The 23891-nt window shown below is 39.4% G+C and overlaps 1 long non-coding RNA gene across 1 annotated transcript; it reads left to right on the top strand.

The window, feature by feature from the left end:
• Window positions 1-418: 418 nt before the first annotated feature.
• Window positions 419-20749, top strand: LOC138751635 (uncharacterized). The gene is made up of 3 exons (XR_011350096.1): window positions 419-482; window positions 14341-14523; window positions 20604-20749. It is a non-coding gene; the product is annotated as an uncharacterized lncRNA (long non-coding RNA).
• The last annotated feature ends 3142 nt before the right edge of the window (window positions 20750-23891 follow it).

Below are 23891 nucleotides of genomic sequence, written 5' to 3'. Positions count from 1 at the left end.
GAATATTTCTGCTGTTTATGGCTATTGTTACAGATTTTCTTAACTACTTCATTACATAAGGCTGCTTTCCTCAGGGTTCCAGGAAGTGTGTCTGGTCATCTCTGGAAGCATGGATCCTTAAACTGAATGTAGAGGCACAGTATTGCCATGCACAGCTTGGGAACTCTACACTCCTGTTTCATTCTGATTTCTAAATGATGGTTCTATTGATTGTCATTATCACTTCAAATAATAACATAGCAGTTCATACCCTTACTCTATTCCTTGGCTAAATACAGTTAGAGCAAAAATTCTAAATATTCTACAATAATTCTCCAGCTGTGCTATGACAAAGAACATTATTCAATGGCACAAATAGTGATACTCACTGTGAAGCTTCTTTAGAATTCCTCCAAATTCCAGCCTCCAGATTTCTTCATTTCCTCACTGAGGGTCTCTTCCCATCATAAGTTTTCCACCTCTTCAGACGGATGATGTAGAACGTAAGTGTCTCCATGACTCCAATAGCACACAACCAACTGCTAAGAATATAGTTTTTCACACGGCGCTCTTCAAAGGGAACCTGTGGCATCTGGAATATCATCAGATTTCTGTCTGTCAGATGCCAAGCATACTGCAAGCCACAAGCATAGTGATTCAGAAGATTTTAAAAGCAGGCTAATATATCACGTGTAACTGGTTTCATTAGTTAAGTATCCATTGGGTCCAGTCTGTTGGTTGAGCAGAACATGAAGAGGTTATTCTGTTAAATTGGCTAAGCATTTCATCTTTAACAAGCCCATCTAATGTGCTGGGAACTTTAATATTGTGGAACATCATGGCCCTGCAGCCCATGATGTTGTGCTAACCTATGTAAACCTACTCCACAAATATCTAATTTTTTCCTTCCTCACACCCTCTTTAGTTTTATTACATTCATGTCCCTATCTAAGAGCCTTTTGAAAGACCTATTGTACCAGCTTTCATCACTCCCCTTGGCAATGCAGTCCAGGCACCCACCACTCCCTTTGTAAAAAAACCAACCTTTGACATCTCACCTAAACTTCCCTCCACTCATCTTAAATGATTGGCCTCTAGTATTTGCTATTGTCACCCAAGGAAAAAGGTGCTGGCTGTCCACCCTATCTAAGTCCCTCAAAATCTTATATATATCTATAAAGTCACCTCTCATCCTTCATCACTCCAAAGAAAAAGTCAACTTTGTTTCATAAGACATGTTCTGCAATCCAGGCAACATCCTGGTAAATTTCGTCTGCACCCTCTCGAAAGCGTCTACATCCTTCCTGCAATGAAGCAACCAGAACTGAACACAACATTCCAAGAGTGGTGTGACTGGAGTTTTATAGAGTTGCAACATTACCTCACAGCTTTTGTGAGGTCAATCTACAAACAACTCTCTGGACACTTTCATGACCAGCCAGTTGAAGGATATCTCATACTTCAAAGTGAGATTGATGCAAAACCTTCTTCAGTGCATTTTATAATGGGAAGAACTTTTATCATTTTCATAACAAAGTTTCAAAAAGTGGGCCTACTAACTGAATACAAACTCTCATGACAATAATGTAAGAACTCTCAACAGCATCAAGAAGGAAAAGCAGCCATCTGAAATAGACACCAACTTTTCAATAACTCCATTAAGAAGAAGATAAGCAGGATTATTCTTGAACATATGGCTGTCATTAATACATATGTGAACTAAGTTTAAGGCTGTTTGGAAAGCAACAATTTAGGTTTTTATATCCTGCGTTGATATTGACTCCCCGCCTTCCTTTATGAGTGACAATTGATAAACAATCCAGTTAAATATCAGCTGAACCTTTTTTTATTAAACTTTGACATTGTATTTGATCACTAATGAATTTACAACCATATATCCATTTCATCATCAAGGCAGCCTGACTCCAAACCTGCAGCAAACCTTATGTGTTACAGCAATTTTCCAACATTCCCAAAACTAGACTTTCACCTGCTGCCCTTATAAACTAGAGGTGAGCTAACACTTGCTGCCTACATCCTAACTTGTCTTTACCACCTCAATGCTCACTTGTCTTCTTACCTTCCACTCAATCAATCCCTCAATTTTGAAATACTCAAATCCTTTCATGGCTTTATCCCTCAATGGTCAACTGAAGATATATTATTTTAAATATGACACAATTGAAGACTTATTTGTGAAACCAAGACCTTAAATTGTTCAATTTACTTTCAAATTATATCCCCCTCTCGAGCTCACTTTTTTTAACCTAGATATGGAGCATGGAAACAGGCCTTTCCAGCTCATGAACCTGTGCTCCCCAAGTACCCCAGTTTTGAAGGGTGGAAGGAAACTAGAACATCTGGAGGAAGCTCACAGAGTCACCGGAAGAATGTACAAACTCCAACAGGGATTTCTGGCATGTTAATAACATTGCACTAACTGCTACTTTGAATGTACCTTCTTAAGATGCTCCTTAACACTATTGATTTGACTAAGCTTTGACTAACTTGAAAGTTGCTTGGCATCAAATTTTGATTCAGTGAGGCACTTTGAGATATTTTATGATTTTAAAGTTTTTGTATAAGTATCTGAATCACTGAAAAGAACTACTGTAATACACTTCCAAAATGTTGGTATTTATCTAGAAAAGCATAGAAAATCAATTGGTTTGTTTGAAGGTTAAATATCAACAGCACAAAATAACTACAGTTGAGGAATGTCAGTTGTCTTATGTTAATTTATCCATCCAGAAATATTCCAGGGTCCTTTTAGCCTATTTGGCTTATCATAGAGTTTAACTCAGTCCACTGGGTTAAAACTTCACTAAAGATGTAGAGCAAGATTCTTCCCAATTGAAGCGATGCTGCTTGTTGGTTACAGAAGGACCCAATGTACATTGGTTAATGAAAATGTGCCACATTCAGCTGAGGCCCATGAGTGGTGAGTTGATGGAGGGTATTAGAGCAATGCATTTGAAGACAGAAAATGGTTTTAATCAAGATGGTATTTTTTCCTCATTCCAATTAAATTATTCATTTTTTACCAAATACTCAAAATGTGTTTTATTAATGGTGCTTCTTTTCCAGTAAAAATAAACTTAACAGCCCATTTCTGCCATTCTCTCCCCAAATTTGTGCAGTTCACTTTCTACCCATGAAGGCTTGTCTCTTCCATCAAAGAGGGAAGTGACAAACTTCATCTGGACAGCCCAATAATAATAAAGTTGGGAAGTTGTAATCCTCCCATATCATATTTCCAAGTTAATTTTTCCATGAAAATTCTAACTAACTTACCTTTTTGTAAAAACTTCCTAATTAATTTATTCAAAGATTGAAAGAATTTCTGTGGTAGTAGTATCAGAAGAGTTTGGAAGAGGTTCTATAAATGAGGAAATATGTTTAATACAATTCACTTTACCAATCAACATTATATAGGGAGAGTTACCCATTTATTTAAATCTTCATCTTTCTTAAGCAGAGAGAGGTAATTAAACTTATGAACTTTTTAAGTCATTATTTACTTTAATCACCAAATATTTGATCCCATTTTCCGGCCATCTGAATTGTGTATTTCTATTGAAATATGATCATCTCCATCAATTAAAGCTATAATCTCGCTTTTATTCCAATTTATTTTATATCCAGAAACCTTCCCATAATCTTCCAATTGCAAATGCATTCTTTATTGAGAAGTTACAGACTCTGTCAGATATATTATACATCGTTTGCAAAAAGACTAATATTATGCTCATCTTGGTCCACTCTGAACCCCTTAATGTTTGGGTCCTGTTGAATGGCTTCAGCCAAAGGTTCTATGGACAGTACAAAGAGGGCTGGTGATAGTGGATATCCTTATCTACTAGACCCAGATAATGGGAATTTCGAAGATATTTGACCATTGGTCACAACCCTCGCCTTTGGCTCGTTATAAGGAGCTTGAATTTATGAAATTTTGACCTTGTCCAAATTTCTCCAGTACCTTAAATAAAAAGTCCCATTCCAATCTATCAAAGGCCTTTTCTGCATCTAAAGCAACTGCCACATTATATTTACTTCTTTTCTGGACCAAATAGATTAGGCTAACCAGTCTTGTTATATGGTCTGCTGATTGTCTTTTCTTGACAAATCATGTATGGTTCTTATTTATCAATTTAGGCAAAAATTTAGCCAATCTATTTGCCAAAACCTTAGCTAATATTTTATAATCATTTAACAAAGAGATTGGTCTCTACGATGATGGTTTCAATTGGTCCCTATCTTTCTTAGGAATCACCATTATTATTGCTGTTGAGAAGGATTCCAGCAAAGTATGGGATCCCACCGCTTGATTCAATACCTCCATAAAGAGAGGCATTAACAAGTCTTTAAATATTTTATAAAATTCTGGTGGAAAGCCATCTTTGCTGGAGGATCTATTAACATGTAATAAATTCAATGCCTCCTCTATTTCTGATTGAGTAAAGGGTGCATTTAATTCATTCTCTTCAGTCAAATCTAAATTTGGAAAGGCCAATCGTGACAAATAGTCATCTAATTTATTAAATTCTCCTTGCGATTCCAATTTATATAATTTATCATAAAATGATTTAAAAGTCTCATTAATTTAAAAATGGTTTATAGGAGATCCTATTGATTTCTGTTTCAATCACATTAATTGTACAGGAACCTGTTCTGTTTTCAATTGCCAAGATAGGACTTTATGAGCTCTTTCCCCCAGCCTGTAATATGAAAGAGAAAATAACTCCAAAAACTTAATTCTACATGCCTGGTTCCATAAAGGGATTAGACCTGTAGAAGATTGTTATGTACAAGAGCAATTAATATCATTCGAACAATTAATGAATAAATACAATATTTATAATAATACAAACTTTTGTTACTTTCAATTAAGAGCTTTTCCCAGAGAAGAATTAACACTAACTATGATGTTACCAGAGTGCAGTGAAATGGAGATTCTAATTCAAAAGGGGACCACAAAGAAATTCACATAAGTTATGTATTCTTTACTTCAATCGGGTATTCCTTAACGGAAGTTACATAGATCAAAACAAAGATGGGAATCAGACTTGAATATTAGTATTGATGATAAGACCTGGTCAAATTCACTTTATGATTGTATGACCAATTCAATTAATGTAAGATCAAGGCTGGTGCAATATAATTTTTTGCATCAGCTACATCTTACCCCACAAAAATTACATAAATTAAACTCTAATTTTTCTGATATATGTTTTAGATGTGGGGAACAAATGGGTATTTTCTTACATTCTACCTGGTCATGTTACAAATTGAAATCCTTTTGAGAAAATGTTAAAGTTTTACTAAATCAAATTATTGTGGGTGGGGGGCAGGGGGGTGGAATTGCCTCTAAGTCCAGAATTGTTTCTCTCAGGAAATATTGTGGACGTAAGACCTAAAATGAGACTGTCTAGTACCAATTAGAGTTTCTTAAAATTGCATTGGCAGTGGCCAGGAAATGCATTGCGGTTACCTGGTAGTCTGATTCTCTCTTGGAAAGAGCCCATTGAAATACTGAAATGCATTGTTGTGTTCCCCTGGAGAAAATTTACTTACTATTTAAGGAATAACTACAACATATTTTTACAGGTAATGGAACCTTGCCTACATAATAATTAAGTTATTCATTCTATTTATTTTTCTTCTTTTATTGAGATTTAGACAAAAATAATTAACCCCCCCCCCCCCCCCCACCTTTTTGTTGAATTGGATTCCAAATCTCAACAGCTCCTCTATTCTCTTCTTTTTTCCCATTTTTCCTTCTTTTCTTTTTTCTGTTCTTCTTTCCTTTTTCTTTTCTTCTTATTCAGTGTTTTGTTTTGGGGGAAGGGGATAGAGGTTATATTTGGAAATGTATCAATGATTAATTCACATAATTTATTTATTTGTGATGGTAATTTTGGTAGTTTGTTGATAAAATCAAAATAAAAGAAGGTAATGATAGGAAGTCAGTGGGAAGATATGAGAGACCAAGGATGGGTGCTGTCCTCGTGCTTGTGGTGTGATGGTGGGACTAGCACCATTGGAATCATGCTAGAGATTGTTGACAGATTTGTTTTATTGCATTGACACGGCAAGTACATTTGCAAAGTGCGACATTGAGCTAAAGTCATCATATAGAATCATAATAAAGATCACATCGGTGTCATAAAGTCAACTCACGATGGGAAGTGCTGGTCAAATTTATGCAACGATAGGAGTCACGTGATGGAGTAGTGGTCGGTAGGGTAAAACCAGCCCTCTCCAGAAAAAAAGAAAAAAAGTCAAGAAAAGACAAAGCTTAACAAATATAAAGTATAAGAAATAGAAGATAAAGTTGCAGAGAAGAGAAGGAACATGGCACCCAAGAAGGAAAAATTAAAAACAGCAGGTAAAAAGAAGAAAAGTCACCGGAAAAGAAAGAAGAAGGTCTCACCTGCACGAAGGAACAGGGAGCCTTGGAGGTGAAGAGCACCCGATCTTCGAGGTTGAAGTTGGTGCCGGCCCCGCGGAGTCGCGACCCCCCCCCAGAGCAGTGGACTGCAAAAATGTCTCTCTGAGCCAAACAAAAGTGCGCAACTTCACAATCAAAGGTAAAAGGAAACACCGACGGGAGGGGGGCTCAGCTGAGGAGTGGCTACCACGGCGCAACCAGCTGAGGGATGCCCGACACCAGGGCTCTCGCTGGAAGATGAGGAAGGCAGCAGGAGAGGGAGTAAGGAACCAGGCGAGGAAGAAAGTCGACGGGGTGAACGGCAAGAGGAGCAGCAGCAGGAGACCCAACAGATGAGCAGCCCAGGAGGGGAGGATCAACAACAAGAGGCCCAGCAAGAAGAGGCCCGACAAAGTGAAACAAGCAACTCAGCAGGAGAATCAGAAGAGACACAGATACAAAGAAGAGAAGAAGACACAAACACAGAGAAAAAGAAGGTAAAACAGGTGGACAGAATATAGATAAAGCCTTTTTTGAAGAACAAATGAGAGCTTTAAAAGAATGGTTGTCATTAGAATTTAGTGCAATTAAAAGAAAAATGAAAAGAACAGAAGATAACATGCAAAGTTTAGAACGGTCATGACAGAAATAGGGAAAAGAGTAGAAAATGTGGAAAAATGAGAAACTGCTGTAGAATTGAAAGTAAATGACTTGAGGAAAATTGGAAGAAAGTGACAAAAAATTTAAAGAGACACAAGAGTTGTATCTCAGAAAATTGATATGTTGGGAAATTATAGTAGGCGAAACAACATAAAAATAGTGGGCCTGAAGGAGGGTGAAGAAGGCACAGACATGAAGGAATTTATAAAAGGATGGATCCTGAAGGTCCTGGGAATGACAGAAATGGAGGAAGAAATGGAAATAGAAAGGCCACACAGAACACTAGCTCTGAAACTGCAGACACGTCAAAAACTAATATCCATCTTAGTAAAATTTTTGAGATATACGACAAGAGAAAATATACTGGAGCGGGCAAGAGGAAAGAGTTTAATACGTCAAAATTGATTCTATGGAAAAAAGGTTATAAATTCATGTTAAGACATCCAGCCATGCTTAAAATATTTATACTCGGGGAGCAAAACAGACTCTTCTCAGATCCAGATGAAGCACAAGAATTCGCAGTGTTTGCAGGATAGAAGAAGAGATGTAATAAGAATGAACAAAGGTGATAAAGTATATATAAAGATGTAAAAACAATGTATATGTAAAGAACTAAAGAGGGAAAAGAGAGAGGAAGGAAGGAAGTATGGGAGAAAAAAAGGGAGAGCTTTGTTATATGTATAAAATAAAAAGTGTTTTCTGAGGGAGGGTTGGGGGGGAAGAGAATAATCGTCACTGCGAAATCAGTTGACGCTTGTGAGCAAGACCGCAATCCAAATGGAAAGGGGAGTTGTGTTGATCGGCAAGGGATAAGGGGCAACTCGATGGGGGCGCATTTGGGGTTAGGGTAATATTGGGTGTGGGAATTGTTCAGGTATTTTATGTTTTAAATGTGTTGTCATACATTGAGTTTAAAAAGGGAAAACTGAGAGATGAAAATGAGGAAAATGGGATGGAGGTGGTGAGGAAGTGGAAAAGAGGTGTAAACAAGATATAAGATGGCCACGTTGAACTATATGACTATAAACGTTAATGGAATACATAACCAAATTAAAAGGAAGAGGTTATTAAATTTACTGAAAAAAGAAAAAATAGATATAGCATTTGTGCAGGAAATGCATCTAACTGAAGTGGAACATAACAAATTAAAGAGAGACTGGGTTGGATACGTAACGGCAGCATCATATAATTCAAAAGCTAGAGGTGTAGCCATATTAGTGAACAAAAATGTACCAATCAGAATAGATGAGGAAATAATAGATGCAGCAGGGAGGTATATAATGATAAAGTGCCAGATATACTCAGAATCTTGGAATTTGCTCAATATATATGCACCTAATGAGGAGGATCAAAAGTTTATGCAGGATATTTTTTTTGAAGATGGTAGATACACAAGGAAATATATTGATAGGAGGGGATTTTAACCTTAATTTGGTTCCAATGTTGGATAAAACTGGACAAAAGACAAGCAAAAAGAATAAAGTAGCCAAATTTATGGTTAAATCAATCCAGGAAATGAAACTTATGGATATATAGAGGAGGCAACACCCAAGAGAGAAGGAATATTCATATTATTCAAGTAGGCATAAAACATACTCAAGGATTGATATGTTTTTGTTGTCAGCCCATATTCAAGGGAAAGTTAGGAAAACTGAGTATAAAGCTAGACTACTATTTGACCATTCACCCCTGTTATTAGCAATAGAACTGGAAGACATCCCACCAAGAACATGTAGATGGAGGTTAAACTCCATGTTACTTAAAAGGCAGGAATTTAGAGAGTTTATTGAACGCCAAATTAAAACATATTTTGAAATAAACACAGAATCAATGAAAGACAAATTTATATTATGGGACGCAATGAAAGCCTTCATTAGAGGGCAGATAATGTAACTAAGATGAAAAAGGAATACAATCGGGAAATAGAGCAGTTGGAAAGGGAGATAGTAAGTACAGAAAAGGAACTAGTAAAAAGGATGATATAACGAAAAAGGGAGAATTGGCAGACAATAAAATAAAATACGAAGTATTACAAACATACAAGGTGGAGAAGAACACAATGAAAACAAAGCAAAAGTATTATGAACTGGGAGAAAAAACATAAAATATTAGCCTGGCAACTTAAAACAGAACAAGCTAAAAGAACTGTATTGGCATCAAGGAAAAAGGACAATCAAATTACATATAACCCAATAGAGATTAATGAAAACTTTAAGGAATTTTATGAACAATTATACCAAACTGAGAACGAGGGGAAAGATAATAAAATAGAAGAGTTTTTAGCTAAAATTGAACTGCCAAAATTGCAAGAAGAACAAAATAAACTGATAAAACCATTTGAAATAGACGAAGTGCAGGATACATTAAAAAAGTTGCCGAACAATAAAACACCAGGAGAGGATGGATTCCCAATAGAATTCTATAAAACATTTAAAGAGTTATTAATTCCTCCTCTCCTGGAAGTAATGAACCAGATAGAAGAAACATAAAACTTGCCAGATTCATGTAAGACAGCAATAATTACAGTAATGCCAAAGACGGTGAAGGATCCATTAACACCAGCATCATATAGACCAATATCGCTACTCAACTCAGATTATAAGATAATAGTGAAATTATTAGCAAACATATTGGCCGATTGTGTACCAAAAATAGTAAAACAAGATCAAACTGGATTTATTAAGAAAAGACGAACAACGGATAATGTCTGTAAACTTATTAATCTAAATCATGCAGTTCAAAGAAATAAGAAACCAACAGTGGCTGTTTCTTTAGACGCAGAAAAAGCCTTTGACGGAGTAGAGTGGAACTATTTAGTTAAAGTATTAAAGAGGTTCAATCTACCAGAAAAATATATTAATTGGATTAAAGCATTGTATAATGGACCGTTGGCAAAGGTAACAGTAAATGGATATGTATCGAGCCAATTGAAATTAAGTAGGTCAACTAGACAGGGATGTCCATTATCCCCCTTATTGTTCGCCTTAGCAACAGAACCATTGGCAGAACTGATAAGAACAGAAAATAAAATAAAAGGGATAAAAATAAAGAAGGAGTATAAAATCAGCTTATTTGCAGATGACATCATAGTATACCTAACAGATCCAGAAATATCAATAAAAGAACTACGTAAGAAATTGAAGGAATATGGAGAAATATCGGGGTACCTGATCAACGCAAATAAAAGTGAAGCAATGCCAATGAATAATGCGGATTACATAGAATTTAAAAAAGAATCACCATTTAAATGGCAAACATAAGCAATCCGATATCTAGGTATTAGATTAGATAATAATTTAGGCCACCTATACAAATTAAATTATCAGCCATTAATGAAGAAATTACAGGATGACTTAGAACATTGGAAAGAATTGCCACTAACATTGATAGGGAGGGTAAATTGCATTAAAATGAATGTCTTCACAAGGATACAATACCTATTTCAATCGTTACCAATTCCCTTACCAGAGAAATTCTTCAATGAACTAAAGAGAATAATAAGGAAATTCTTATGAAAAGGGGGAAACTGAGGATAGCATGAGATAAATTAACAGAGTGGTACAAGCAAGGTGGTTTGCAGTTACCAAACTTTAAAAATTATTATAGAACAGCACAATTAGGAAAAACAATACATACAATTTGGACATGCACGAAAGTGAATACATTTTGGGAAGATCTAAATCAGATATTAAATAAAATCACAAAAAATAACATACCAAAAGAGATCTTTCTTTTAAGTAACATAAGAAGTAATGAATTAGGCCTCAAATTGGATAAAGTGCAAAAAAGATTCATTATGATAGCCTTAGCAGTAGCAAAAAAGTGTATAATGTTAACTTGGAAAATGGAAGAGAGCCTGAGAATACAGCAATGGTACATGGAAATGAATAAATGTATTCCATTGGAAAAAAATACCATATAATTTAATAAATAAAGTCACATTATTTGAACAAATTTGAGAACCATACATGGAACATGACAGAGAGAGCTTGCCTCGGACCTCCATCCCCCTAAAATGATAAGAAGACAAAATGATTTAATTCAGTGTGCAAGAACAGATGATGCATTTTTCTTGTTTATTTTTCATTGTGTGAAGACATTGTTTTATGGTTTTATTGTATTGTAATGTTGAATATTTATTGGTTTTGGAGGGGATGGGAAGGGGGGAGGGAAGGTAGGGGGGAAAAAGGGGGAGAAAATGCCACTGTGTATATTTAATGAGAATCGTTTATATATATTTTGGTTGATAGTTCACAGTCTGAAAAATAAAAAAATTATAATAAAAAATTTATGGAATGATGTGAAAAACTCAAAACTTATTTTTGTACTCTGTTCATGAAAAAAGTGTTTTTCAATTGTATAGAAATAATATTATGTAATAAGATTTACAAGTAAGTGATGCTGAGAACAATATATTATTAGATTAGGAGCATTTACCCAGCCTCCAGTTCTATCCTTGTTTCAGTCTTCTGCAGGGTTCCCTTCACAGCCAATGTGCTGAGGGAGGCAAAAATCTTTGGGCTGCAGATTTTGTGGTGGAAATGAGTAAGGAAGTAAGTCCAGAAAAAAATTAAGCACATTTTGAAATGAATGTTAGACAGGGTTTCTTGGTCAGTTTTTTACATTTCTATAGATCCAATATTCTTTCTTTTTTCTTCTTCTTTGGCTTGGCTTCGCGGACGAAGATTTATGGAGGGGGTAAAAAGTCCACGTCAGCTGCAGGCTCGTTTGTGGCTGACAAGTCCGATGCGGGACAGGCAGACACGATTGCAGCGGTTGCAAGGGAAAATTGGTTGGTTGGGGTTGGGTGTTGGGTTTTTCCTCCTTTGCCTTTTGTCAGTGAGGTGGGCTCTGCGGTCTTCTTCAAAGGAGGTTGCTGCCCGCCAAACTGTGAGGCGCCAAGATGCACGGTTTGAGGCGATATCAGCCCACTGGCGGTGGTCAATGTGGCAGGCACCAAGAGATTACTTTAGGCAGTCCTTGTACCTTTTCTTTGGTGCACCTCTGTCACGGTGGCCAGTGGAGAGCTCGCCATATAACACGATCTTGGGAAGGCGATGGTCCTCCAATATAAAGCGATATTAAAGGGCTGTCCCTGAAATTGATAGATTGTTGGATAGCCAGTTTCTTTTATTCTCATGTATGTGATTGTATATTTTGGGCTTCAATGACTTTTCAGAGAGAGGATGGGAATTACTTCCTCACATTTCCTCAGGACTCATAGCATCAAGTTTAGGAACCCCCTCAACCAAGAGACTTCAAAACAACAGACTCTATCAGAGACTCGGTTAAGGACTCTTACTTTGCACAATATTTATTACTGAATTTTTTTGTGTTTTCCTAGTGAGCTTGTTTACATTTCTCTCTTTGTATACATATTTCTTCTTGAGTACATTTTACAGTTACCAATCAGCAGAAATTCTGACTGGTCCACAAGAAAAAGAATCTAAAGGTTGTATATGATGTCATGAACATACGCTGACAATAGATTTGAACTTTGAACTTTATGACTAAAGTATTATTCGGTTTAGGTTTTTGTTTTAATCTAAACCAGTAGTTACCAAACTTTTTCTTTCCACTCACATACCATAGATGTTCTGTGATTAGTAAGGGATTACTTCAGGTGATATGTGAGTGGAAGAAAAAGGTTGAAAACCACTGTTTTAATCGTCCCTCATTGACTCGTTATGTGCACGGTTTCATAACTACAAAGGAAATGAGCCAATGACAATTTTTCTGAAGCAAAATATTTCCGTAACAATTGGGTTGAGAGCAGTGGTTCTCAACCTTCCCTTCCCACTCACACACCACCTTAAGCAATCTCTTATTAATCACAGAGCTCCTATGGCATAGGGATTACTTAAGGTGAGTGGAAAGAAAAAGTTTGATCTAAAGCAACCACAAAATACATACGGGGTTTCTAGGTTAATTGGTCACACAGGTATTTGTGTGGCACCAGCTTGTGGGCCAGAAGGGCCTGTTATTGTGTTAAATCTCTCAATGAAAAGTTAAAATGTTGCCTCCTCACTTAAAACGGATTGTGATAAGGAATTAGCCATTAAGTTGACTGTGCATGACAAAGCTGTTGAGAAATTGGCTAAGGAACTCTGTAACAAACAACATTTTGGTCTTATGTCTAAAAGTGAGATCTGACAGTCCTCTGCTATTTTAGACTTACACTTTGTAGTGAAAGCCAAGTAGTTTGGCACTACTGATGAAGCATGTAGTCACTCATGCAGGCCTGAGGCTACAAACTCTTATCTCAACATCAGCAAGGATCCACTACAAGCACATTAGTCACCAATTGAGTCAGGCCCATGAATCCAGAGAGAAATTATTTATTATTAAATTAAAGACTCTAATTTGTTGGTTGCATGTTAAATTCTTAAAGGCACATACATGCCATACAGTATTTTATATCATATCTGTTATAGAAGTCCTCAAGTTTGTTGCACACTAATTCAAAGAATATAGAAATCAACAGCGCAGTAGAAGCCCTTCGGCCTCAGTGTTAGCTGGCTGAATAACTTACTCTGCTAGAATTTCCCTGTTGTGCAACCCTCCATTTTTCTCTGTTCCATGCACCTATCTAATCATCTGTTAAAAGAGAAAAAATAAATTCTGGAGAAACTCAGCAGGTCAAATAGTGTTTTTTTATACAGCAAAGATATAAAGATATATAACCAACATTTCAGGCTTGAGCGCTTCATTGAAGTACCTTGTTGAAGGAATCAAACCTGAAACATTAGTTATGTACTTTTATCATTGCTATATAAAGTACACTGTTTGATCTGCAAAGTTTCTCCAGCACTGTTTTTACTTCAATCACAGTGACTGCAGACAGTTTTATGTCTGTTAAAAGATCGTATTGTACCCACCTCCTCCATCATTGCCAGTAGCGCATTCCTTGCAGGGCTACACTGTATGAAAAACTTATCTCTGATATCTCATCTGTACTTACTGCCAAGCACCTTAAATCCATGACCCCTCACGTTAGCCATTTCTGGCCCTCTGACCATCCACCTGATCAATGTCTCTCATCATCTTCTGCACCTCTAACAGGTCACCCTTCATCCTCTGTCACTCCAAGGAGAAAAGACCAAGTTCACTCAACCTATCCACATAACGTATGCTCTCCAATCCAGACAGCATCCTTGTAAATCTCCTCTGCACCCTCTCTATAGCATCTTTTCTGTAGTGAGATGACCAGAACAGAACACAATATTCCAAGTTGTGTCTAACTTCATCAGCTAAAGTGTGCGTTTTTACAGCCTTGGAGAACATGGGGAACCAATCGTATTGCTGAGAAAGGAACAACCAAAAAACTCCTTGCATGGGTTGGGACATGGTGGAGATTTTGGAATCTCAGAAGTCTCGCTACTTGGATAAAGGCTGGAGATTATAAATTACTGACTGTCTGCAACTATGACAAACTTGACTGTCAGCATGACTGGGTGAGAGGTTGCATCGTATTTAACATAATTAAATATAATAATGACTTACATGCTTCAGGCACAATGACATTCTGAGGCATAAAGGAGTTTTTCAGCAACTGTATGATTTCCAGTTGAAGTCAAGTGCAGAAAAAGTTTCTGCTTAATGCCATTCTCATGAAATAATGGTGCTCTGTAACAAATACATTGCTTACAATGTGACTGATTCGTGGAATTCTGAGTTAGGTTTTTTAGTAGAATATCATCCAATTGGGTTTATCTCTCCAAGACAGAATTTTGGGGTTTTTGCTTGGTGGATCTAAATTTTGGTTCCATCATCACAAAAAGTCAAACTAACATCATAGAAGCAACCTTAACCTTCCCCAAGGAATCTTGCACAGCCAATTCATTTTATTTTCAATTATGGTCACTGCTATAATATAAGAATCAGCGCAGCCATATTGGACATAACAAGCATACAAAAACAAGAGTGAGAATGGGCCAGATAATCTGCTTTGGTGATATTGAATGAGGGATCATTTCTGACCACCATATTGAGATATTTCCCTGTCTTTCTTTTAATGAGATTCCCATGAATGGAACAAATTGGGAATTATTTTTAAGACATACAGCATAGTAACAGGCCCTTCTGGCCCACAAACCCGTGCTGCTCAAATACACCAATTATCCGACAAATCCCATATGTTTTTGGAGGGTTGGACCAATGGCAGATTAACCATTAGGCTGAGTAGGCTTAATCCTAGGGGCCCGGAAGGGAGGAGGCCCAGCAGGAGTGGGTACCTCAGGCTCTATAATTCTTTCAACCTCAGAAATTCAATCGGTCCACTGACATTTTTAAACCCCTTTGATAGTCCCATCAACCCCCATGGATCGATATCAACCACAGGAGACCACTAATATGTGATTTAATGTAACTTAATATCACTTTATTCTATTCAACGAAGTGTGCGGCAGGGGCAAAGTCAAGGGGAGCTCTACTGAAGCTCAGCCTAGGGGTCTGGGTGGTAGTTAATCCACCACTGGGTGGGACAAACCCAGAGCACCCAGAGGAAACCCATGAAGGTCACAGGGAGAACGAACGGATACCTTACAGACAATGCTCAATTAAAACCCGTGTTATTGACATTGTAATAGCGTCTGCTACCCATTAGGCTAACCATGCAGCCTAATATTTTTCATAACAGGTCCTGGAGAGAGATTTCTATTTGACCACTACCGGTAAACATTGGGGAGAGTAACACTGAATACCTTGCTCCAGAGTTTGGGTGGCAGTGAAACTAATGAACTATGACATGAGCAGATGTACCCTTTATCTCTTTAAAGTCGGTGACTAAAGATGTCAGATTTGGATATGCAAGATTAAAGATAACTAGACTGGACTCCAGCAAATTGAAACCTTTAAAATAGCTAATGAAAATTTTCACTGCAAGGTAAAAATAAAATCTATCGTTAAAAAAATTACTACTCTTCAGCAATTTTTACATTTTCAGCAGTGGAAAGAGAGCCTTGTTAATTTCCTACTTTTCTAGACATAAGTTGCCCTGTTCAAATTAATGCAAAAATTATCTCCTTGGTAATTGCTTTTGGTGGCTGTTGGTAAATAAATGGTGCACAGGACCTTCTCTTTGTTATATTTTTCAGTGTTCACAATTATTTTCTTTAACTGCACAGGAAGAGGTAATTTGGTCTATAGAGTCAATGCTAGCTCTCAGAGTATCCCTATCTTTCCCATTCTTTCTCTTATTTCCCTATATCCTGTTCTCTCTCTCATATACTCATTAATATCCCATTGTCTGTCTTGCCATCCAACTACATCAGGGATAAATCACTTGGTTAATTATTCAGCTCCAACAGTGTCTTCAAGTTTGCAGATGACACAACAGTAGTTGACCTCATCACCAACAACAATGAGTTGCACTACAGAGAAGAGGTGGAGATTCTCGCGAAGTGGTGTGAGAGTAACAACCTGCGTCTCAGTGTGGACAAGACAAAGGAAATTATCGTGGACTCAGGAGGACCAGGAACGATCACCCTCCACTACACATCAACAACTCTGTAGTAGAGAGAGTAGAGAGTTCCAAGTTCTTTGGAGTTCATTTGTGACTTATTGTGGACACTCAACATCTCCTCATTTGTCAGGAGGGCACAACAGTGACTGCACTTCCTGACAAGACTTAAGTGAGCAAGGCTATCGGCCACCATAATGTCAACCTTCTATAGGAGCTCTGGCCAGCTGTATCACAGTGTGATACAGTTGCTACAGAACCATGGTTTTGAGGTCAATCCACAGGCCATAAGGTGGGAGAGAGGATCACTGGAGTCTCCCTTTCCCTCCCCCCCCCCCCCAACCCCCACCTCAATGAAGTGATCTACCAGGATCATTATCTGAAGAGGATTCACAAAATCATTGAGGACCCCCTTCCACCCCACACAGCATCTTTCAGCTGCTCCCATTGGGGAAGAGATACAAGAGGATCAGAGCCAGCACCACCAGACTGAGGAACATTTTCTTTTCAAGGGCAGTGAGAATGCTAAACGACCAAAAGAGCTGGTCACACTAACCATCCGAGACTCTCATATGCATGAAACAATATTTACTTATTTATTTGTATAGATTAAATGCTTGTCCTGCATATACATTGTATGTCTGCATGTGTGTTATGTGTGGTGGTATGTCTGCATTTCCAAGAGAAGTCTAGAGAACAGAACAAGGGACTGTGCATGATGTTTGTTGACCTTACCAAAGTATTCGACACTGTGAGCAAGAAATGTTTGGGATGCCACCCCAAAGTTCCCCCGCATGGTCATCCAGCTATATGAAGATTACCCTGGCCAAGTAAGACACAACAGTGTCCTCTCACCCTTCTCAATAGGCAATGGTATAAAGAAAGGCTGTATTCTCATGCCAACTCTCTTCACCAAATTCTTCAGCATGATGCTCCAAAGGGCCTTAGAAGACTTTGATGACGAGGATGATGTCTACATCCATTACTGCACCGATGGTAGCCTATTCAACCTGAGGCAACTACAGTCCCACACCAAGACATTGGAGCAACTCATTCAAGAGTCTGACCCTCATACTTTTCACTCAGTGTTTTATGTTCCTTTTTTGCAATCTTTGCAGAAATAATGAGGTGAGCAAACTGGGCCATCGAAGCAGCAGCCATCACCAGCAAAACCAAGGACAATGAGATTCAATCTATTTTCCACACATTTCCAAGAACTTTAGATTTCTGTATGGGACTTTTTGGTTATTTTGCTGATAATTTTACTGGGCTGCCACCTCATTCCTTGCAGACAAAGAATCAGAATCTTGTGGTATACTGACTTCTGGGAAGGTTTCTCAGGGACATAAGCCCTTCCTCAAGGTTTGTGTACATGAGCACAGCAAAATGACACAATTATTAGTGTTCAGTCAAATTTATTGTCATCTGATTTTACAAGTGCAACCCAACCAAACAGTGTTCTCCAGTCCTTGGTGCAAAAATAAAGCAGACATTATGGCTTGGCTTCACGAATGAAGATTTAAAAAGGGGGCTGTCCATGTCTGTTGTAGGCTTGCTGGTGGCTGATGAGGCCAATGCAGGACAGACGTGCCCGGCTGCAGTGGCTACGAGGGAAATTCTGCGTCACGAATCTTCCTCCATCTCCTTTTGTCCTCAAGGCCAGGCCTACATGCATTATTGAAGGAGGAGACAGACAGGTGAATGGTATGTTGCCAGGCCACTCGATTGGAAGCTAGAACAGACCACTGGTGTTGGTCATCATGGCAGGCACCAAGGGATTTCTTCAGAGAGTCCTTGTACCTCTTTTACCATGCCCCTCTGTCACGGTGACCAGTTGGGCAGGTGATGATCCTCCATCCTAGAGATGTGCCCTGCCCAGTAGAGCTGCGTCGTCGCCAGCATGGACTTGATGCTGGTAACCTCCTCCTGTTCGAGGACTTCAATGTTGTGACTAAATAATTGCAGTGGATGTTGAGGATGGTGCGGAGGAAGCACTGGTGGAAGTGCTCAAGGAGTTGTAGGTGGTGACGGTAGGTGACCCATGACTCAGAGCCGTACAGGAGGGGGGTCAGTACAATGGCTCTGTATACACTGATCTTTGTGCCTTTCCTCAGATGCTTGTTGTTCCAGACAGTTTTGTACAGGTTGCCAAATGCGCTGTTTGCCTTTGCCAGTCTATTGTAAACCTCTTTATTGATCTTGGCATCTGATGAGATGGTACTCCCCAGGTAGCTGAACTGGTGGTGGACTGTCTTCAGCTTAGTCTCGTCGATGGTAGTGAGGTGTGGGCTGATGGAGAACTTCTGTCTTATTCAAGCTGACTTCCAGTCTGTAGAGCTTGGCAGCCTTCGCAAAGCAGGATGTTATACGCTGCAAGGCTGTCTCTGTATGGACAACAAGGGCACATCTCTAGGATGGAGGATCATCAACTGGCCACCGTGACAGAGGGGCACGGTAAAAGAGGTACAAGGACTCTCTGAAGAAATCCCTTGGTGCCTGTCATAATGACCAACACCAGTGGTCTGTTCTAGCTTCGAATCGAGTGGCCTGGCAACATACCATTCACCTGTCTGTCTCCTCCTTCAATAATGCATGCAGGCCTGGCCTTGAGGACAAAAGGAGATGGAGGAAGACCCGTGACACAGAATTTCCCTCGTAGCCACTGCAGCCGGGCATGTCTGTCCTGCATTGGCCTCATCAGCCACCAGCAAGCCTACAACAGACATGGATAGCCCCCTTCTTAAACCTTCGTTCGTGAAGCAAGCCATAATGTCTGCTTTATTTTTGCACCAAGGACTAGAGAACACTGTTTGGTTGGGTTCCATTTGTAAAATCAGATGACAATAAACTTGACTGAACACTAATAATTGTGTCATTTTGATGTGCTCATGTACACAAACCTTGAGGAAGGGCTTATGTGCCTGAGAAACCTTCCCAGAAGTCAGTATACTACAAGATTCTGATTCTTTGTCTGCAAGGAATGAGGTGGCAGCCCAGTAAAATTATCAGCAAAATAACCGAAAAGTCCCATGCAGAAATCTAAGGTTCTTGGCAATGTGTGGAAAATAGATAGAATCTCATTGTCCTTGGTTTTGCTGGTGATGGTTGCTGCTTCGATGGCCCAGTTTGCTCATCTCATTATTTCTGCAAAGATTGCAAAAAAGGAACATAAAACACTGAGTGAAAAGTATGAGGGTCAGAGAAGAAATACTGTGTGGCTCTGCAGGGGATGGAGGGCAAGAGACAGGCGGGTTGAACCTATCAGGTGTGTTGCGCTGTCTGTCAGAAGCAAACACACAAAACCAAAAGACTGTACAACTGGCTTTATTCGGCATAAACCCAGCTGTGAAGAGAGCTGCTGTAAACTCAGAGAGTGTCTTTGAAGGGCCAGATCAGGCTTATATTCTGGGTAGTGATTGACACCCGACCGGGTGGGGCTTGGTCCATTCAGTTCAGCTGATTGACAGCCGGCCAGGTGTTGTCTTGTCCCCATGCTCTTCTGCAGGTACAGAAGTTTCCCCCTGCAGTAGGCCAGTGGTGCACCACCACATCATGAGAAACATTGCAATCATCTTTTACCTGTCGATGGAGTCGAAGAGGAAGAATGAGCAGTGACAGGTAGAAGAATAGGGCACGATATGATTAACATAGCACAACACTATTACAGCACCAGTGACCTGGGTTTGAATCTGGTGCTTTCTGTAAGGAGTTCGTACAGACTCTGTGTCCATCTGAGTTTCCTCCAGGTGCTTCAGTTTCCTCCCACCTTTCAAAAACAAATTGCAGTTATAGTTAATTGGTATATTTGGGAGAGCATGGGCTGTGGGCTAGAAAGGCCTGTTACTGATCTGCACATCTAAATTTAAATATATTAAGAAAAAGTGAGAGAGAGAGATGGCCTCATCAAGACCTCTGTAAGACTGCTTAATAAAGCAAATTGATCTTATCTTGGTGAAGTTCATCACACACTAACACAAAATTCTATCCTAAGCCTTCTTTCAGAATAGAATATTAAAAGACAAGATTAACCAAATAACTTATCACCAATTAACACATGTATTTCTGAATTTTCAGGGAAGGATGGTGGAAAATATCGTGCTCTCTGTGGTGAAAACCCACGCCTCCAGATCTGTCTGTTGCAGTCAGTCAGTCGATGAGACAGTAGAAACTACAGACCAATTTCAGTATGGGAACAACCACCCCGCTACCCATGCACCATCCAAGCAACTTCAGTTAAGAAAAATAAAAAGATTCCGTGTGAATAACCTTCTGTTATTGTGTGCCTGTGCGCGAGTGTGTGTGTGCGTGCGCGAGCATGTGTGTGGGGTGTGTGTGTCTGCCGTACCTGCTCACATATGCTTGTCCTGCATATTTTGTGGTCTTTGCAGCTACAAATTATGACTGTTTTCGACAATACACTGTCAAAGGACAACAGAAGAAATTGTCAGAGGGAGGTAAATTCAGAGTCTGAATTTTGCTTGTGCTAAGAACTGTTTAGTTGGGTTGGATCACATGAGCTGTGTGACCTAATAGGCTAAGGAAGTCCAGTAGATGGTCACATTGATATCCTGGAAGCAGTGTCTGGCTGCCCATCTGGGAACATTTAACACAGGGAGGTTTGTGTCTAGTATTCTCAAAGTTCACTCATGTTTTTCCCAAAAGAATTTGGGATAGGTGTTCAGCGATCCGAAGTAATATCCATGTGTCAGACATCTAATTATTTATTATATTATTATATAATCTTACATCTTATTATTTCTACTATCTGAGATTTTCATTTTTCCTTGCTGTAAGTATTGGTAAAGCATTGATTGAAATTTATTCATAAAGCAAGTTGCTTTATTTGTGATCTGTGGTGTATGCAAATTGAAAATTATATAGAGGAGCCTCTCAGGATGTAACTTTCCACCATTGTCAGTAAGATACTACAAACAGAACTTTCATCTATCATTTATAAAAAAGCTGGCTTATTACCAAGAAGTTCATGCATTGTCTTGTTCTAGCCCTCCTTTATTGTTAACCCCTTTGCATATGTGTGCAGTACCTGAAATGCACATCAGTGGCTATGATAAATGGGTGGATGCCCAATTTTGCCCCACCCATGGACACAGAGATAAAGTTAATGCATATTTTTTTTCATTGGTTAAGAAATATTTATTGCCTCTTCTATCGTAAAATAGAAAGCAGAAAGGGCCACAGTAATTATACTGTAATTATATAGAGCTGAATGAGTCTCAATTATGTGGGCTTTCTCGATAAATAATGGACATTAGTATTTCATCCATCCATATAACAAACATACTGACTAATTTTCAAATCATTTGAAATCTATGGTAAGGAAAACTGAGTGATGACAAAAATGTTTGTTTTCATTTGCTGGTGAAATTCACCCCAAATTGAATGAAGATGTTCATGGAACCGATAAATGGGCATCATCAGCAAAAATAGTTCTTGGCCTTGAAGTCAGACTTTATGTGTGGTTGGGTCCGAGACATTCACCATTGTAAATTAGTACCTTGGTCAGTGTGGATTGAAACTGTCTCGGAGTTGGTTGTGACCCACCACCAACAGAGGGAGAGGCAAGAGCAGAAGATGAGCCCCGCAGCAGACAGCAAGCACCCACAGGAATAATTCCACTTATAGAACCTCTCCAGCACTGGAATTTGCCTTGGGGGTTCACCACTGCGTTCCAGGCCATTGCTGCTATCGAAATCTCAGGATGGAGAAGGAGGCAAAGGTTTGGTTACTCCAGTCCTCGCCCAATGTGTCAGTTTTTTCCATTTAATCCTCACTTCAAGATCCTGGTTTTTCTGGTAACCACTGTCCTTAGAACAGAGATAACATGACCCCCCACCCCACTATCCTTGTTTACAAGGATTTGCCAGGACTTCAGGAACTGAGTTCCAGGGTAAGGTTAAACAGGTTAAGACTTTATTCCCTGGAGCATTGGAGAGTGAGGGAAGATTTGATACAAGTTGTAGACATTTAGAGATGAACTGAACACAGAGTTGAGTCGGATCAACTCTCTTACTCGACTCTGATGTGTGCTTTTAAAGTACCCACGCTCCCAACGGCCTTTGTGCCACTCAGCCCAGAAGTGACGTCCTCTGAGATGATTGTAGCAAGCTTGACGCTGCTCGGCTTCCTGATGTTGTTGGGTCAGACCTTCATGAGCTGGTTCATCTATGCTGCGCCATTTGGCCAGCTACAGCACTCCACCCAGAATCGGCTTAAGGAGGTGATGATCCCAATGCCTGCTTTTGTGGCTGACCTCTTCATGACAGGCATGCAACCTTCACTGGCTGCCGTAAGTCCACGTGTATTTGCTTGAGGTGGTCATTCATTATTGTGTCTTGCCTGCCTCCCAAGTCCACCACACATGTTATGCCATTGTGCCAAATTATTATGAATGGACCTTAATACATGTGTTGAATAGGGGCAGGATGCATGCCCCACTGCATGAATACATATTCACAGTCCCTGAAGTCCTTTGGGATATATGAAGTGTTTGCACCATGTCTTGAGGTAGGAACTGATGCCATCATGCCAACTTTCTCACGCAACCATGTTAAAAGAACATTGAGTTCCTCTGTCTGTCCTCTTGCCACTGGCACGAATTCCCCTGGAACAGTGAGCAGCGTGCCATTCACCAGCTCAACAGAAGACGTGGCCAGATCCTCTTTTGGTGCCATATGAAATCAGGGCCTTTGAGGTGTGTCATAAGGGCCAACTTCAAATGGTGGTGGAATCTCTCCATGAGGCCATTCGATTGCGGATGGTATGCCATGGTGTGATGTAATTGCGTACCAAGTAGCTGGGCTAGTGCTATCCACACTGATGATGTAAACTGCACTTCTCTGTCTGAGGTTATGTCTGCAGGTAACCCAAAACGAGCCACTCAATTCATGATAAATGCTTGGTTTACGATGTGCGTTTTGGACTCTTTCTTCACTCATCCTGGGTCCAAGTCACCATTGGGCCTGTCGGGGTCACAACTGTAGTCATTTAGAGACGAATTAAACGCCACCCAGTCGCCAGAGTTGAGTAGAATTAACTATTTTACTCGATTCTGCTATGTGCTTTTAAAGCACCTGCGCTCCCGATGTCCTTTGTGCTGCTCAGCCCGGAAGTAATGTTCTCTGGGATGATTGACGCTGCTGGGCTTCCTGTTGCTGCCAGCTCAGACCTCCACGAGCCAGTTCATCTATGCTGCGCCATTCAGCCAGCTACAAAGTGTACATAATCATGAGGGGTTTAAATAGAGTAAATGCAAGAAGACTTTTTCCACTGAGCTTAGATGATTCACAAACTGGAGAGCATGGGTTAAGGGTAAAAGGCGACATGTTTAAAGGGAAGATATGG

The sequence above is a fragment of the Narcine bancroftii genome, chromosome 1, assembly GCF_036971445.1.
Source record: "Narcine bancroftii isolate sNarBan1 chromosome 1, sNarBan1.hap1, whole genome shotgun sequence".
Lineage (NCBI taxonomy): Eukaryota > Metazoa > Chordata > Chondrichthyes > Torpediniformes > Narcinidae > Narcine > Narcine bancroftii.
The sequence above is the reverse complement of the archived record's forward strand: the minus strand, read 5'-3'. Positions and strand labels throughout refer to the sequence as shown.